Below are 13421 nucleotides of genomic sequence, written 5' to 3'. Positions count from 1 at the left end.
ATTCATATCTGCTCTCCCTATTGTCTGCATTTGGTTTGCTCCTCTTAACTCGCTTCCATCTAATGTCACGGTGTGTTCGCCTGGGCCCCCGACATGCACAAAGAGACATTGTGATAATCCTATCATGTAAATGAAGCCACGCTCATTTTGAGTGTGCCCTGGGAGATCACTGGTTTATCAGGAACACGTCTGCCAGGACTGCCCGGGATTGTCCATTTTACACCCTGGTAGAAAACGCATGTGGCAATCCTCCTATTCACTGCTCAAAGGTCAACACCCCAATGCACAATGCTGACAGTGGCTGCGCATGCAAAGCAGACAAAGCAGGCTGTAGCTACAGTAAGAATGTTATCGTGCTCTGAGGGTTTACTTTACACAGTAACACGACACCAGCATCAAAAACGCCATTGTCTATTCAGCTTTGGCCATATACTGTATCTTACATAAACAGACCATTTTCATAATGGCTTTATATTTTTGCTGTTGTTTGCATTTTCATGTTAATGGAAATCCCCCCCCACCCTCGTTTTTTTTTCTTTTTCCTCAAAAGTACCATAACGTTATCAAACGTAGCTGAATAATTGAGTCAGTGTTGACTGAACATAAGGTGGTTGATAAGTCATAGACATTTGAATTTAATTTTCATAAATCAATCTATTCTCCAGGGACTACTTTCTTTAAAATGTATTAAAACGCAATGATATTTTAACTTTAGTAAACGTAACCACTCAATGATATTAATATTTTGGATTATCTCAAGAACATTGCTTGTCCATTTCAAGTTGACTTTCATACCAAACTGAAATTAACAAAATCCAATGGCCTCCTTGAAAATCATGCTTTGTGAAATAGCTGGCAGTAAAAAGTATTTTGTGAGTTGTGGTAAATCAACTCCCCTCCTATCTTTTTGATCTGAGCTTTATCAACTAATTAAAATAATTGGAGTTGTATAAACACAATAATACTATTACTGTATTGATTAACCTCCAATTCTATATAAGCTTTAAAAAGACGAGCTGTGCATAACATCACTGAGCCCTGTTGGTTAATACAACCAACGTGTTTATCTTCAAAATGTTTATTTAAAAAAAACGATACACATTGTTATAGATGTTTAGTGCATACTATAGCCTACTGTGCATGAGAAATTACTTCAAGTGCCTAGTCTGTACTTGACCATTCTCTGCTGCTCAACTGTGACCAGGTTCTGTTGCAGAAGGCGAGCCACGCTAAAGCATATATATGGACAAAATTGTTCGGGTTGAAATAAAAAATAATAATGAAATATAACCTTGATGCACAAATGTTTGACCCATCTCTCCGTAATTATAGTGCAGCAGTTCTCCTTTCTCAATCTAATGTTCATTTTACGCTCTCAAGAGTTAAAGATCCATAAGGGTCCATTTGGTTAGTGGTTACCAACTCTCCATCATTTAGCTGGGGACCACCTGGAACCCCCTCAAGGACCACTGGTGGTCCCCGGACCACTGGTTGAGAACCACTGCCCTATAGAGTATAGACGGTAACAGCAAGCATGTCTGACATTTTCCATACAAGTAACTGAGAATTTGAACATGGAAAAAAAAGGAGTCTTGAACAAATGACCTACTTCAAATTTGATGACGTTGCTCACTTCGACTTGTCTGTGGTCAGTTTTTGTTCACCTGTGTGTCTGCAGCTTTTGTAATGGGTGAAACGGTCACCCATCCCTCTCCTTTATTTACGTGTACTAAATTGGAGACACATTATGCTTTAAAGGACCCATCCAGTAGCAATGAAGAGGAGACTATTCAACCCCTTCCTTTTGTTCTGCAAACGGTATACAGTCACACAAGTCAATACACAAGATGTTGCTGTTGTTGTCATTTAAGGTTCCCACATTTTTATGTGGCTAAATCAATAAAGGGGCATAATTGTGGCTCTTAGAGCAAATTATGACATTTGTGGCACAATATTATTCTGTAAACTCCCAGTAGTAGAAGAGGCTTTCTGACATAGCAAAGAGAAGAACCAAGGAGGGAGCAGGTGGAAGGGAAAAGATGCTTAAGCCATTGCAAAGTGCCATAATCGCCCCTCCATGTAGTTACACATAACAGCCTCCATTCTTCTCTGCGATTGAAGTACACAACACTTCCTGCAGTTTGCTGACCCACTTATCTTCATTTATATAAGATGCGTTGCATTATTATGTTTACTACTGTGTCTTACTGCATTGTGACGTAACTCTTGGAAAGCACAAGGCACACGGTACAGTACCTGCCCAACCAGCTGTCTTTTTTAATCTATTCAGTCACGGTAGTTATACTGGACACTACATTTCCTTGGTTGACCCCCGTTTACAAAGTTAATTCATTTTATTAAGCCACATTCACAAAGAGGGGATCAGTGTTTTAATCTAACATTGAAAACCTCATGTCACTTGTGCTTAGCGTATGCTCAGTTGCAATTTAATAGATTGTGCGAATAGCATCATTACTCCTTGAACAGCTTTCTCTTTACCATTTATATTAGAAAACACACAGACAGAAGTAACAACTTAGAATTGTATTCGCTCAGTCAGTTGTCCCAGTTGTAACCTCCAGACAGTGTATAATTCTCTTCTTCGTTCCTGCCTGAATGCTGCCTTTCCAAAGCACCAGTTCACATTTTTTATGCAAGTGTGCGGAACGATTATTTTTTTTACATTATTTTAGTTTTTAATTTTGTATAAAGAAAAGATCAGGAAGTGTAGTCTTTGCTAACACCATGGCCTATACTACAGTCTACACAACACACATCAACGTGCCTCTGATTCTTCTTAAGATTTATTTATTGATAATGCAGATATCATTTACAACAATGAATTACAGAATCATGATTTTTTTTTTTTAAACAAGACAAGACAAACTCAAAAAGGAAAAGACAAAAAACTGTAAAAACAAACCCACCCCCCACCCCAACCCCAGAAAGGAAAACTACACAGCTCTCATTACTCTGTATTGTACACAACACCTCTTGACAGCAACAACTCGGATAAATACATGAAAATAACAATATAAATAAAACTAAAACTAAATCAACCCAGAGGAGATATTGAAGGTAGAACCTCAAAGAACCTGCCCCATATCTTTTCAAAAGTAGCAGGCTTGCCTCTGATTCTTGTATTTGCATTTTTTCGCTCATCTATTTTTCTGTGTACATTTTGAAAATTGAAAAATAAACATTGAGTCATTAAAGTGCTGTATCCACTGGCCTTTGAATTACTATCAATGATTGCTCTTTATTGGAAGTGTCCCACTTCCGTACCCTCTTCTCCCAAAGTTGGCACAATTAGACAATTACATGATGGAAGTGGATAAAAGACTGAATGTGACTCCGGTTAATTACTGGTCCCACTTCAGTCTACAGCAGTAATGAGACACAAGTGGATATAGTTTTCCTAGGTCAGAAGGATCTGTCGCAGGACTTCTGACACAATGGCATACATTAACAGTTTCCGTGCCGCGAATGGATTACTCCAGGTTAATGTCGCTGCCGTATCGGACATACCCGCCTTTTGTTTTATGTGTTTAATCCGCCGTAATGTAATGAATCAAAAGAAAATCCGTCTTCGTCGCGGAGTATGAGACTGGATGGCTTCGCTGTGATGACGAAACCGGAAATCGACACATGCTGTGGGCTGCTAGGGCTTCTGGGAAATTGAGGCCAATGGAAATGCATTGGTTGCAACGCCTCATTGAAACCAATCTTGTGTGCGTCTTCCGGGTGCACCAAGATGGTGGATGCTACACACAGATCATAACAAACCACGGGAGCTTTTTTTGATGGATTTTCGCGGATTAAAAGCCCAAATAATTCAGCGTATGCTCTAAAGGTAATACAACAATCTCGGCAGTGAAGGGGGGTTGATTAAAATGCGGGTTAATCGTAAAAAACAGTCAAACTGTTAACTATTGGTCAAATCTGATATAAAGACAATCCATTCTACAGAATGCATTCTATTCGGTTATTAGAACCATATGTCCTGTAGGGCTATTACATTATGTAAAATGATGTAAAGAAGATCCAAGTAGTAGTAGTTCTGCTGCTCCTTACACATATCTGAAATATACTGTATAATACAGTAGGCCAGGTGAATGATAGCCCTAAATGTTAGCTACGTAGCACGACAGGTTTAGCTGGAAATAACACTGAAACATTAACAACAAATTGCCTTTTACCAATTTGTAATCTGCATACGGTAGTTGTAATAGCACATTAATGCATGGTTTGGCCTGTTTGTGGGATGGTTTGCAACGTTATGAAAAGGTAGGGATGTCCGCACACTGTTTCTCTGCTCCCAGGAACATTCTTTATTGAACAGTTGTAATTGTTCAACAAATAATTTTCCTGGGAGCAGAGAAACGGTGTGCGGACATCCCTACCTTTTCATTGTACGTATATTTTTGACCAGCACCTGTAGAATTTCTGGAGATGTGCGTGCTTCCTGTTGGATCCTATCTCTAAATGGTTTGCAATGCTCACACGAGAATATTTTAATAGATTAAGTGACCACTGTGGTTTTACACTTGACCGATGTGGTGTCAAATTTGTGCAGAAAGGCTATTATGCATTACACCCCCCCTCTCCGTTTCTGTCTAATGCCTTGAATCATTGTGTAGTCACTGTGGGTGCATCCGTCAGCCAGACCACTGAATAGTGGTCATTACTTAGCAGATTATTCAATCAGGAGTCCTATCCTGGTTAGCCTGTAATCACATATTAGAAGCTAACCTTGATGTGATGCGGTCATGTTGCTTCGTTTTCTAAGGTCATGCATGCTGTGGAAGAACTTGAAATACAGGGCTTATATTTTTAATGTCCACAGGAGTTATAAAAACGATACAAAATCAGACCCGTCTGAACTGTGTGTGTGTGTGTGTGTGTGTGTGTGTGTGTGTGTGTGTGTGTGTGTGTGTGTGTGTGTGTGTGTGTGTGTGTGTGTGTGTGTGTGTGTGTGTGTGTGTGTGTGTGTGTGTGTGTGTGTGTGTGTGTGTGTGTGTGTGTGTGTGGCCGCACAACAGTGACACTTGGTGAAAAAACTCTATTTCCGTGCTTGGACAAACCCAGCCAGCCAGGGACCTAGCCAGCCAGGGACACACATTTGCTGTGCATTGGAGTGGCTGCACCACTCAAAAAGACTAACTAGAGGGGTGTGCTCCTCAGCACAGGTCACCAGGCGGGGTTACCTACCCTGGGCCCACAGACTTTGGTCATAGCCACTTGGAATGGGATCAATTTGGGGCACTGCATTCATGATGTGTGGCATTTTGGGCCACCCCCAGAAACTTTGATAGCTTGGTTAGAATTGGTTAGAATTACAAAGCGCACAAACCAAAGCAAACACAAACTACCACCACTCAACACACTTATCGTCTAGCTGTAGCAACACACCACATAACTAGTACATTGTGAAAATGACAACACTACAGAACTTTTTCACACATCCAAGTCGCACGTGAATCACATGGGATATCGTTCCATCCTGTTTGAGTCCCTTTCCCATTAGAAGACACAGCACAGTCTTCTTTTCCAATGTCATTAGGCTCACCAGGGCACCAGTACCTGGAGAAGTAGGAACATTGCATTCATTACTAGACATTATACAAGGATAAATATTAAGTAAATATTAAATGTTAGAGTAGAAGAATGAAGGTAAAGTCTTACGTTGGTGTGGTCAGTGGTGTTCCATCTACCCATTTCCACACTCCTTCCCTCTTTCTGTCAGTCAAACCCAGCCAAACATACTGGCTGTTTCTGTTAACAAAGTCCTGGACAGAAAAGCTGCTGGTTACAGAAGTACAGTCTTTATGGGCACACACGCACGCACGCACACACACACACACACACACACACACACACACACACCACACACCACATACCCCACACACACACACACACACACACACACACACACACACACACACACACACACACACACACACACACACACACACACACACACACACACACACACACACACACACACACACACACACACACACCTGTTCTTCTTTGCTGTTTATGATGATGAGGTCAGATTGTCTGTCTCTACAGTATTGTCTGCTCTCCTCCCAGGTTTTAGACTCTGTGGTAGAGATGTAATAACAAACTCTGCCAATTATCTGCCATCCAGGTAATTCTAACAAAAGAAAAAAAGTAAGCCAGTGTTATTGTTTTCTTTGCTCAGATTAATGACACATTAAGTTAAACTATAACCATAGTCTCACTGACCACAGAGCCTCCTCTGCTCATTCTGTTCAGTTATGTTGTTGTATCTGGACTGTAGATCGTCCAGGTCATTGACCAGGTTGTTTTTCTCTTCAGTACATTCAGAAACTGTAAGACATTACATTTTTCATTTTCATTACAAATCCCCCATCGCCCCACCCTCCAAGGTTTCAATATCGTTGTAACAAGAAAAGACATTTCATCAGTTAGTTTGACATCTTACAATATATAGGCAGCTTGGCTGGTAGACTTAACAATAAGACTGAAAGTAGAAGTATATACATACATACTGTACATACATCAATACATACATACATCTCTTCTGATTCTGTTCAGTTATGTTGTTGTATCTGGACTGTAGATCACCCAGGTCTTTCACCAGGTTGTTTTTCTCTTCAGTCCATTCAGAATCTGTAAGAAGGAGACTCAATAAACTGAGTTTTATTTACAGCTTTGTTCTGAACTGACCTCCTCAAACCATCAAAACTGGGAAAACCGAATCTGTATCAAAACCTATACAAGCCAAGTGAAATAAAACGACTAAATCTACTATTAATTGTATTTTGTATTTATTTATTTAATGGGGTATCATATTTGCTAATATTGAAAATAAAAAGAATACATGTTGGATCATCAAAAACATTAATACAAAATACTGCACTGTTCTGAAACTTGACTTACACAGAGAGAGTCTGAGACCAATGTTGAGGAGAGCTTGAACACCACATAGCAATCCAAAACCCAATCCAAGCATCCTGTACCGTCTTCTGACTGGACACACAAATAGGTTAGTTTAGGATATCGGTTTTAGTGGTAGAGATAAAACTATAGCATTAAAGGCTCAATGGAAACTATTTGAGTCTTTTCCTCTTTTTATTTGAGTCTCTTCTCAAAACGTTTAACTATTGCAATTTCTCAACTTTGAAGTGCTTGGCCAGAAGAAGTTCTCTAATAAGTCACCGTTTGCTCATCTCTCATAAGGTTTGTGTAAAAAAGGCCTCCCTGGTCTCAGTGAAACCTTTTATTTAGAAAGCAATAAGGCGCCGCGTAGACAAATATTATCACTCTCTTACCAGACTGCAACATCTTCTGATGTTTCTGCTGAGCTGTCTTGGTTTCAACATTCACATAGTTGTTTGGATCATCTTCTGTAGTCTTGGTCTCAACATCATCATCATCTGTATCATCTTCCTGTATCTCAATGCTTTCAGAATGAAAAGCCACAGCCATTTCAACCGTTATGACTTTAATTAATCTTGGAAGTCTTTGATATGGTTCAGCTCTTCACGGCAGCACACTGAAGAAAAGAGAAGTGTGCTCTTTCTTGTATTATTTCTGTGCCTCCATCGATCTTCCTCTTTTATTTGGTTTGTCCTCTGATGCGGTCAACATTTAAAAATGTTTTGATAATGGGGTATTTACTAGTATTTCTAATATTTAATATTACTAAGTTAATGAGTATTTCTATTTATCCACCCTAAATGATGGAAAGGGGTGCTTGGAGGAGCTCTTATCTCAGCCAGGTCGGGTGCATAACCGATGCAGCTGTGTAAGTCATGAGTTGCAGCAGCCGTCCGAGAAAAATGGAAACTGCGACGAGGAGAAATAGCGCTTCTAAGAAATAATAACAATAGCACCTAATGGTGATTGTTTTATTCCATTTTCTTTTGGTTTGATCTTTGATATGCTTTTGTGTTTGAACCTGTGAAGCAATTTGTGGTCGTCACTGTGAAAGACACAAACAAAATGTACTTACAAAATACGATTTATCTTTTCACATATGTGGTCTATATGGAACAATTCGATATTTAAACATTTCACACTATTGCACGCGCACACGCGCGCGCACACACACACACACACACACACACACACACACACACACACACATGCTGCTCTCGATTCTCCTCTCTCGACTCGTCCAGTCGGTTCCTCTTTAATACAGCTGCCCTGGCGTTCTATTACTTTGCAGGTGTGAACTTGCTAAAGATAAATATACAGAAATTGTTTTTAGAAAGTAATTTGAGCCACATTATTAATTCATATAAAGTTCTACATGTTAAAAAACGTTGGTTTGTTGGACATCAATAAGGTGATGGTTGAAGGTGTATCTAGTATTTAACACATTTCTCCAGTCTAGTGCTTTTGTCCACTAGCTTTCAATGTGAGAGAGTACAGCTATGTTGTCATCGTTGATCACAAGTGATATTTTTCACAAAGGATGGAAAATAACCATCTGTCTTGTCTTTCTTGTAGTATAATCTAAAATAAATTGCAAACAAACAAACTTTGTCTAGACTTATTTTGTTAAATGCAAACCCTATAATGTTAATTTAACCAAAGACTGAACCAACTATAGAACCATCATCAGGTATAGCATTATTAAAGCCAACATTCTCACAGCGTCCCCACAACAGAATGATAGGATTCAGGTTAGAAAAGTGGGTGAAGTTTCCCTTTTAAAAACACAGTCATAACTCAGCTGCTTCTTTTGTGGCCTTTTCTCACAGACACGGGCCACATTTTCTGGTGAATTCACGAGGTATAAAACCTCCCTACTTTATGACATCTCTCCTTCTGCCTTTATGTGAACCACATAGGCATTGGCCCAGGAAGCTCTACACACCGACATCTTTATGGGTTTTTTCCCCCCTTCGTGTAATATATCACTAGCAAAATATGACCAGTGTGAAGTACAGTGTATATTGTACATAGCTGGTTTACAGTTCATGGATATACAGCAATACATCTTATAGACTCTAGAGCATGTGGTTCTCAAACTTTTTCATGTCAAGGAGACAAGGACCCCCAAAATGATACTCATTAGGCTGCGGACCCCCCATTTGAAAATATACGCCAACTCAAGGACCCCCATAAGCTAGGGAACATTTTCATGGTTCTTCTAGCAGTGATTTTCAACCATTTTCATTTCAAGGGCCCCCAGTTTGGCATGCATTATAGGCTACGACATTAAATGCCATTTAATGGAATCTCTATCTCTGGGACCACAAGGGTCCGTTTGGTTCCATTTGTACACAGGTGGCTCAGTGGATCCAGAAACTAAAAAAGACGGTCCTGTATTTGTTTGCATTTGTACACTCTTTACAGAACGGTGAATTTCCATTTGGAGGGACCCCTGGTGGTCCATGGATCCGACGTTTGAAACCGCATTATGGAAACCTGTCAGTCCGTCAGTCGCTCCGTCACACCTCCATATATGGTTGTCAGTCCATCACACCTCGCGACACGTCACGCCACCATCGTAGTCAAGTCTGTCACGCCTCGTGATACTCTCCATATATGGAGCTGACCTGTTCTGACATTCCATATGTTGATCTGACCTCATCCAACCCTGTACACTCAAGACACGCTCCATATATGGCCAGACCTCATCAAACCCTGTACACTCAAATCACTGCCCTCGCTGCCACCCTTAGATCTCCATATATGGGTAATAAGATTGTGCCAAATTCAGGACACAAATTGCACAAACTGAAACCAGAAGACACGAACCAACCAAGATCTGGCTGTCATCAACAACAGCTTACCAAGACTATTGTAACTCAGCCAGGAGAAGTGAAGCCTCATCAGACGACTTACACGGGAAGGAAACACCACGTCTGTAAGCAGTGTGACAAGAGTTTCAGTGCGTTATGCCATCTAAAGTGCCATCACCGTATCCACACTGGAGAAAGACCTTTCCACTGTAAACACTGTAACAAGAGTTTCAATCAGTTCAGCAACCTCTGGACACACCAGCGTATCCACACGGGAGAAAGACCCTACAAATGTAAACATTGTGACAAGAGTTTCACTCATTCAGGTAACCTGGGTAGACACCTGTGTATCCACACTGGGGAAAGACCTTTCCACTGTAAACATTGTGACAAGAGTTTCAGTGATTCAAATCACCTGGTGACACACCTGCGTATCCACACTGGGAAAAGACCTTTCCACTGTAAACAGTGTAACAAGAGTTTCAGTCGTTTAGGTATTAAACCTTAAGCCACACCTGCATATCCACATGAGAGAAAAACCTTTCAGTCGTCTTGATCATTTGAATAACTACACCGGATCATGTGTAGGTGATGTGAGAACCCAAATGCAGGACAGCCAGGCATGATGGGGCTCAAAACCCATAAATGGGTGTTTAAATACAGAAGACAGGTGAACTTCTTCTTCGTCGTGTCTGGCCATCCTCTATATCACGTTTTCCAGTGGTTGGCGCAGGCGAGTGCAGCGGCATTTGGTTCGGCCAGGTCATCTCCAGTACATTGTGGAGCATAGATGCATCTCATGATGTGGTCCATTGTTTGTGGTTCACCATACACGCATGCATCAGAAAAAGTTAGTTTCCATTTTTAATTGGCGCAGGAGGTTGTCCCTGGTGGACACCTTAGCTCTCGTCTTCTGGATGTGCTCTTTGTAACTGAGGGTACGGTCTAAGGTCACTCCCAGGTAGACTGGGTACTGGTGGTTCTCAAGCCTTATTCCTTCCCGGATTACATTGAGATGGCTATATACTTAGTTCATTGAGTACAACCGAACAATTACTTTTTCTTTGGATGGCTGAACTGATAAACCCTCAGACAGACGCATGCCAATACATACTGCTCACTCAGTATTCTGCTCAACGAATCTGCCCAGCAAAAACACTGCGGCTCGCTCTGTCGATCTGGAGCCACTGAAGCAGAGTACAGCCAGGGATGGAAGTGGTGCTTTTCATACCCTGGGTCACTGAAGCCGAGTACAGCCAGGGATGGAAGTGGTGCTTTTCATACCCTGGATCACTGAAGCAGAGTACAGCCAGGGATGGAAGTGGTGCTTTTCATACCCTGGATCACTGAAGCAGAGTACAGCCAGGGATGGAAGTGGTGCTTTTCATACCCTGGATCACTGAAGCAGAGTACAGCCAGGGATGGAAGTGGTGCTTTTCATACCCTGGATCACTGAAGCAGAGTACAGCCAGGGATGGAAGTGGTGCTTTTCATACCCTGGATCATTCACTTCTTTCCACCAGTGTGCTAAAAGCACCAACACAAACATGGTCGCATGTTCAAGTAGCCAACAATACGTAGCTGGAAGGTTATTCTAAAGGCTGCTACCTACTTCACTGAGAGTACAACTGAACAAGAACTATTTTATTTACTCATTTTATTTTATTTTTTATTTTTTTCTGATGACAGACAAATGCCACACATACTGCCACAGTGCCACTGAACTATTCTGTGTTCAGAACCGGACCACTAGGGATGTTAATAGTTATCGTTAAGAAATTCTTCAATTAAACATAACGTTTGAGAGGGTAAGGACTGTATTAGGTGGGTAGGGTAAGGCAGTAGTTCTCGCCAATCGCGACAGGGAATTGGTAAGAATTCACAAGGAGCCAAGGATGGAGTGTTGCTCGTAGGCACAGTCTTTGTTGAATGTAGCACAGCACAATTAAACAGCACAGTATGGCAAATTGGCAAGACACAATAATCTGGGTCTGTTCATTCGTGTAGCTTTTGGGTCAGTGACGCACACAACTTAAACATTTGACAGGTAGTGCACTGGTAACACAGTACTAAAGACTAAATAATATAGAAATGTTCAGCTCTGTTAATGGCATGTTCCCCTCTCCTGTCCTTGTTCTGAACTGAATGAAAGCTCTCAAGAGCACCTGTGCTAATAATCACACCTGCACTGTCCATTTCAATTAGGGCCTTTTGTACAATAGTTAACAATTAATCGAAAATGATGTGGTTCTATCATTGGGTGGTTTTCTGTGAATGTAATGCTGTCTGTGCACGCAAACATTGGTAGCCATAGAAACGTCTCTGCTTTTGCATGTGATGTGAGTGTGACAGACAAGACAGTGCACTTTTCATTTCATTTTGGCCCTGTATCTCAAGTGGTCAAATATTTGATTAAGGAATATAATATGCCATTTCTATCCGTTTTGTATATCAGCAAAATGTAGATTTTGATGTTAGAAGACATTGATGGAAATTAAGATTCTCATATTTTTCTTTTTTTAAGCGCCGCTCATCAACTAATCAAGTAATCTGCTGAATGACTGCTCACTCTGTCAGTCTCGACTCTAGCCACTGAAGCTGTATGTCTACAGCCAGTGATGGGAGAGCTGGTTTTAATTCCTGCATGGTCATTAGAGACTACAGGCCATTCATTAGCCGTTTTGTATACAACATTATCATTTTGCCATTTTTGTCATTGACCAACAGTCTAATCTAGATGTCTAGAAACCTGGCTCACTTGGATGTTACACAGAATCAGAAGAAACGTGTCCTTTGAGCCTAATTCATGTACCGTACCATTGCACGATTTTGTTGTGCCAAAACATCGTCGTTTTTAATGGCTATTTTCACCTTGCAACACCATCGTACAACAAAGTATAATTGTGCTTTAGAGGCATCAAAGGTCAAATCTAGTCTCATTGTCATCCACTAAATAATGTCATGACTTTCACTCTCATTTTTCTTTACTGGCTAAATGCACAGTAAGTAGGCTATCAGCCAGTTTATGCTGGGCAAAGTACATTGTACATTTATCATACTATTTTAAAGTAAGAGGTTGTAGTAACCTATAAAAGCACTGCAGGATCATGAGCAATTCCATCTTTCTTTGTTCCGTCTCTGCTTAAATACCAATCAAGATGGTGTCTCCGACTGTATTAAACTATTCCCTGAAAAGGGACCTGGTTGACCCAAAGGACATCCACACTCGAGTCATCTCACATGATGAAAATATTCATAGAAAAAGGGCCAATAACGCTGCTGAAGAGCTAATTAGTGAACAGAAGAAAAAAAAAACCTTTCTTCTAATTAGGTTATTGTGGGAGAGAGAGCTGTGGATAATCTGGGGAGTGTGAGATCTGTGCTGTAAAACTAATGGCCAAAGAGGCATACACATAATCCTGAGCATAAATTTATACATTACATTTTTTACACTCTCAGGATTTTACTGTGTGCCTTTTCATCTGTACAATCGTTTCCATTATTTAATTCATGGCATTCTGCAATTAGGCTTTACAAGTATGAATGATGGCGTATCTGTGTAGACTTCAGCTGTTGGGTGTCACACAGTGACAGTAAAGACTAAGTAGACATCATTTAACAAGACCAGTCTGTAGAGAGGTACTGCACATGAGAGCTTTGGTCTGAAGCAGAGGA

At 40.7% G+C, this 13421-nt stretch overlaps 2 long non-coding RNA genes across 2 annotated transcripts; both read right to left on the bottom strand.

Annotated features, from left to right (window-relative positions):
- Positions 1-5219: 5219 nt before the first annotated feature.
- LOC310860937 lies at positions 5220-6358 on the bottom strand. Its single transcript, XR_014569443.1, has 4 exons — positions 6253-6358; positions 6024-6160; positions 5686-5789; positions 5220-5583 (listed from the first exon to the last, which is right to left on the bottom strand). It is a non-coding gene; the product is annotated as an uncharacterized lncRNA (long non-coding RNA).
- Positions 6359-6566: 208 nt separating this feature from the next.
- LOC310863865 lies at positions 6567-7424 on the bottom strand. Its single transcript, XR_014569696.1, has 3 exons — positions 7323-7424; positions 6931-7020; positions 6567-6660 (listed from the first exon to the last, which is right to left on the bottom strand). It is a non-coding gene; the product is annotated as an uncharacterized lncRNA (long non-coding RNA).
- Positions 7425-13421: the final 5997 nt, after the last annotated feature.

Source organism: Protomyctophum parallelum, assembly GCF_964188405.1.
Source record: "Protomyctophum parallelum genome assembly, chromosome: 1".
In the NCBI taxonomy this organism is placed as follows: Eukaryota; Metazoa; Chordata; class Actinopteri; order Myctophiformes; family Myctophidae; genus Protomyctophum; species Protomyctophum parallelum.
This window is presented reverse-complemented; position numbering and strand designations above follow the sequence as displayed.